Source organism: Gossypium arboreum, chromosome 3, assembly GCF_025698485.1.
Source record: "Gossypium arboreum isolate Shixiya-1 chromosome 3, ASM2569848v2, whole genome shotgun sequence".
NCBI classification, from domain to species: Eukaryota; Viridiplantae; Streptophyta; class Magnoliopsida; order Malvales; family Malvaceae; genus Gossypium; species Gossypium arboreum.
In genome coordinates this window covers 14,159,943-14,165,942 of record NC_069072.1, presented here as the reverse complement: position 1 = coordinate 14,165,942, position 6,000 = coordinate 14,159,943, and positions in this window count along the sequence as shown.

Genomic DNA, 6,000 nt, shown 5'->3' with positions numbered 1-6,000 from the left:
TATCTCGTAGAGTCTGTAGCACTATTTTCATATGTTCAGCATGCTTAGATTCATCACATGAATAAATCAAAATATCATCAATGAATACAACAACAAATTGATCAAGATACGTTCTGAAAATTCTATTCATTAAATCCATAAATATAGCAGGTGCATTCGTTAAACCAAAAGGCATAACTAAAAATTCATAATGCCCATACCTTGTTCTAAAAGCAGTTTTTGTAATGTCAGAGTCCTTTACCCGCAACTGATAGTAACCCGATCTCAGATCTATCTTAGAAAACACAGTAGCACCTTTCAACTGATTGAATAAATCATCAATTCTAGGAAGAGGGTATTTGTTCTTTACAGTCACTTTATTAAGTTGACGGTAATCAATACACATTCTCATTGTGCTATCTTTCTTTTTCACAAATAGAACAGGAGCACCCCATGGTGAAAAGCTCGGTCTAACAAATCCTCGATCGGTCAATTCTTGCAACTGAGATTTCAATTCCTTTAATTTGGTCGGAGCCATTCTATAAGGAGCTATCAATATCGAAGTAGTACCAGGTACTAATTCAACGCCAAACTCAACTTCTTGAATCGGAGGCAAACCAGGTAGTTCTTCAGGAAATACATCAGAGAATTCACAGACAACAGGCATTGATTCAACTTTCTTATCGTTCACTTTTGAATCTAACACATAAGCTAAGTAGGCTTCATAACCTTTCTTCACATATTTTCGTATTTTCATTGTAGATACCACAGCTGGCAATCCATTCAGATCACTAGACTCAATTCGGATTATCTCATCATTCTTACACCTTAAATCAATGACTTTTCGTTTGTAATTCACAATAGCATCATGCAAAGTTAACCAATCCATTCCCAGAATTATGTCAAATTCGTCAAAAGGTAAAAACATCAGATCAGCAGGAAAACAAACATCTCGAATCATTAACGGGCAATTCTTGCAGACTTTATCAACCAGGACACTTTTGCCTAAGGGGTTTGATACTCTAATTACGAATTCAGTAGACTCTACAGGCAAAGTCTTACTGTGCACTAAATTCATACAGATATAAGAATGCGTTGATCCAGGATCTATCAATGCAATCATAGAAATATCATAAAGAGTAAAAGTACCAGTAATCACATTTGGAGACGAGGCTTCCTCACGAGCTTGGATAGCATAGGCTTTGGCAGGTGCTCTAGCCTCAGATCTAACAATAGTATCTCCAGTAGCTCTTTGAGCACTACTTGCATTTCTTGCACTTCTGGAAGGTTTACCTCTAGCTGAGGTGTTGCTCAATCTCAGATTCTGTACATTCTCTTACTCAACAGGTTCAAAATAATCTCTTACAAAATGGTCCAGAGATCCACATCGGAAACAGGCTCGGTTATTCAATTTATAATTTCCCAGATGTCTTTTACCATAGTATTTACATTCAGATCTCTCAGATTGGACATTCCCAACACTTGCAACAGAAGTAGCAGGGACTTTGAAGTTTGAATGTGATCTAGCTCGATCTCGGTTTGAATGTCCCACATTATCATTTGTATGACTTTGATCATCTCAGAATTTCTTTGACATAGACTGAAATGATCTACTCAAAGATCTCTTTCTAGCATTTCTAGCTTCGGAATCAGCTTTTCTTTTCTCTTTACTTAATTCTTCAGCTTTACATGCTCGTTCAACAAGCACTACCATTTCTTTAATCTCCAAAATCCCAACTAACAGACGGATATCTTCGTTTAGTCCATCTTCAAACCTTTTGCACATTATTGCTTCATTCAATACACATTCCTGAGCATACTGGCTCAATCTCACAAATTCACGTCAGATTCAAGAATGACATACGACCCTGTTTAAGCTCGAGAAACTCTTTACGTTTCTGATCAACGAATCTCTGACTGATATATTTCTTTCGAAATTTAGATTGAAAGAAATCCCAAGTAACCCGTTCACTCGGGACTACAAATATTAAAGTTTTCCACCAATGATACGCCGTATCTCTCAGAAGTGAAACGACACATTTAACACATTCCTCTGGACTCAGAGACATTTCATCAAACACTCGTATTGTATTTTCTAACTAGAATTCAGCTTCTTCAGCATCATCATTCGTTGTAGCTCAGAATTCTTCAGCCCCATACTTTCTAATCTTATCAACCGGTGGTCTACTCAACTGTACCAGATTCACTTGTGGCATATCAAGAGTTTGAGAAGGATTAATCGGGGGTGAAGGTTGTTGTATAGTCGGATTAGTTCTAATGTATTGAGTGAACCAATCATTCATCATCTGATAGAAGGCTTGCTTAGCCTCGCTATCACGGCTACTCATAGTCGGTTGTGAATTATCTTTGCACCGTCCCTTATGCGAGGGCAGGCGCATTGCTTTCAACATCGTCAACTACGGCTCTATTGGGATCCATTGCTATATATAAAAGCACATTTCAATGTCAGGATTCATCACACTATCACAGTTTCAGATATATGGCATGTATAGCTAGACTCACATACACTATGATAGTCCTAGAACCGACTAAACCATAGCTCTGATACCAATAAAATTGTAACACCCTTAACCCGTAACTGACATCGGATTAAGGTTACGAGGCATTACCAGACAGACAGAACATTTCAAACCAATTTAGAATTACAGATATCATATAACATCATTTCATAAGCAATCATCTCCTAAGATAGTCTGCGAGACCTAAAATGTACTTTTAAGAGGCATTCGGGACTAAACCGAACACATTAATAAAGTTCAGAACTTTTAAAAATTTTCACTTCTATAGAGATCACATGCCCGTGCGTCCAGGCTGTGTGCCTCACATGGGCATTAGACACACTCATGTGAACCAACCATGCCAAAACAGAGCATGCATACTGACTTTCTCCCATGACCAACAAACATGCCTGTGTACTGCAACCGTATGATACTTAGCTAGCTACTGACTTTAGCCCACGGCCACATGACATGCCCGTATCTCCTGACCGTGTGGCACCATGCAAGCTGGATTTAAGCCAAATTGCCACCCCTTTTTAAAGGTCATCCCTACAAGCCATAGTAAACAACATTTGTACCTAAAATTTTCAACCAATTCCATACTCATAACATGCTTCATTATAACAAAAACATATTAGCTCATAAAACACTACAACCATACACCATTTGGCATCATCAGTTAAATACTAAAACTATATACAACATTTCATTTGTTAGCCAACTCTCATGGCATAATATATACACATCAAAACTTAAATACATAGACCTTCTAGCCTATACATGGCATACTTTAAAATATTTACACTTTCAAAAGTACTAAAATGAGATCGATAGTGTGGTGACAATCCTCGACTATCCCCAAGCCTTCAGTAGCTACGATAACTGTAAAACAGACAGTAAACACACAGAGTAAGCTACAAAGAGCTTAGTAAGCCAAATACAATTGGTCTAACTACTAAAGCATATATATACAGTTCACCCATATAGATTCATAACCATTTCATAGAATAATTCATAAACTTAACCATGCTCCTTTGTTTGCATATATGTCATGCTTCATTTCCATACATATTTCACAGAGATAGAGTTTTTCATATTTAGAAATTTAGTACGATAAAAACGTACCTGCATAGGTTATACATTTCATATACACAAACTCAGATTTCGTACGCTATCATCAGATGGGTCAGAAACGATATAGATGCTCATAAACAAGTACAACGGTGAAGTCCCGGACATGGTCTTACATGTAATTCAATATCGATGCCTCTGTCCCAGACAGGGTCTTACACGGAATCAGATATGATGCTGATGTCCCAGACATGGTCTTATACATAAATCTCAATCGAGGCCTGTGTCCCAGACACAGTCTTACACGATGTCTCAGACAAATGTCAACTTTTCTTAGAAACATACAGAGCTTTTTAGATATTAACATATTATCATACTTTACTCCAAAGATATTCATCAGGCACTCAAGGCCATCCAATACAGATTACAGTTCATATGTGCAGAATTTATTTCAATTAACACATAATTGTAATTTGACTTACCTCGGACGGATTTTCGGATAAAACGAGTCGACTATTCAACTATTTTGGACTTCCCCTGATCTAAGTCTGATTTTCTTTGTTCTTGATCTAATACAATACAAATTCATCCATTCAATCATTCATTTCATTCAATACAATCCATATACACATATTTAGGGCACTTTGCATTTTAGCCTTTACATTTTCACACTTTGACAATTTAGTCCATTTTTCATAAAATCACAAATATGTAAAATTTCTTTGCAACAAGGGCTAGCCGAATTTTCATGGCTTCTACACAAGCCCATATTGCAACAAGGGCTAGCCGAATTTTCATGGCTTCTATACAAGCCCATACAATATTATTTTCACAATTTAGCCCAAATAACTCAATTTCATCAAAAACTCAAAGATAAAACTTATGAACCATCTACCAAGCCTTCATAATTCATTCAAAAACATCAAAAAACTCATGATATCAACAATGGCATTTCATGAAATCTTTAACAGAAACAAAAATTCAGACATGGGCTTTGAAGAACACTAAGCGACGATCACAGAAACATAGAAATTATCAAAAACGGACGAAAATCCATACCTTAATTGAGCTTTAATCAAGCCGAACCCTAAATGCTTTTATTTCTTTTCTTTCTCTTTGAATTTCGGCAAGTTTGGATGAACATTACATCCATTAACATGTTTTATTTTATTATATCACTAATTATTTTACTTTTTCCTATTTTGCCCTTGAATAATAAACATTAAACTTACCAACTATATGTCCATGTTTGTCCACCACTAACATAAATAGGCAATTTGACATGCAAGGACCTTTATTTTAAAAGCCAAGACAAAAAGTTTCTTTAGCATCTAGCACTCAACTTTTACACTTTACGCGATTTAATCCTTTTTCATAATTAAGCACAGAAATAGACAAATTAAATCACAGAAATTTCACAGATATAAATTCACATATCACAGACAGAGAAAATAATATTAAAATATTTTTTAGACTCGAATTTGTGGTCCCGAAACCACTATTTTGACTAGGGTCAATACTGGACTGTTACAGTTCCCATGTGGCTTCTTCCACTCCGTGTCTGTGCCCATAGAAATTTTACCAAGGCTATATTCTTGTTTCTTAATTGTTTGACTTCTCGAGCCAAAATTTTGACCGGTTCTTCACCATAGGTCATGCTCAGTCTAATCTCAACTTCTATTAGTGAAATCACATGTGAGGGATCTGATCTATATCTACACAACATGGACACATGGAAAACATTGTGAATCTTTTCTAATTCGGATGGCAGTGCTAAGTAGTAGGCTAACGGTCCAATTTTCTTAGTAATCTCGTAGGGTCCAAAAAACCTTGGACTCAATTTTCCTTTCCGGCCAAATCTCAAAACTTTTTTTCCAAAGAACACTTTCAAGAATACTTTATCTCTGACTTGAAACTAAATCTCTTTCCTTTTAAAATCAGCATATGACTTTTGCCTATCCGATGCCGCTTTCAAATAGTTGTGGATCACTTTAACCTTTTCTTTAGTTTCCTTGATTAAATCAACCCTGTGAATCTGATGTTCCTTGAGTTCTGTCCAATACAATGGAGTCCGGCACTTCTAGCCATATAACACCTCATAAGGTGCCATCTTTAAACTCATCTGAAAAACTGTTGTTGTAGGCGAACTCTGCCAATGGTAAATATTTTTCCCAACTACCCTAAAATTCAAGGAAATAGCACCGTAACATATCCTCAAGGGCCTGAATTGTCCGCTCAGACTGACCATCAGTTTGTGGGTGGAACACCATACTAGAAATCAACTTTGTACCCAAGGCTTCTTGTAGTTTCTTCCAAAATCTCGAAGTGAATCTCGGGTCTCTATCTGAAATGATCGACAACGGTACCCTGTGCAATCTCACAATCTCGGATATGTATAAGTTGGCCAATCTATCAAGAGAGTAATCTATCC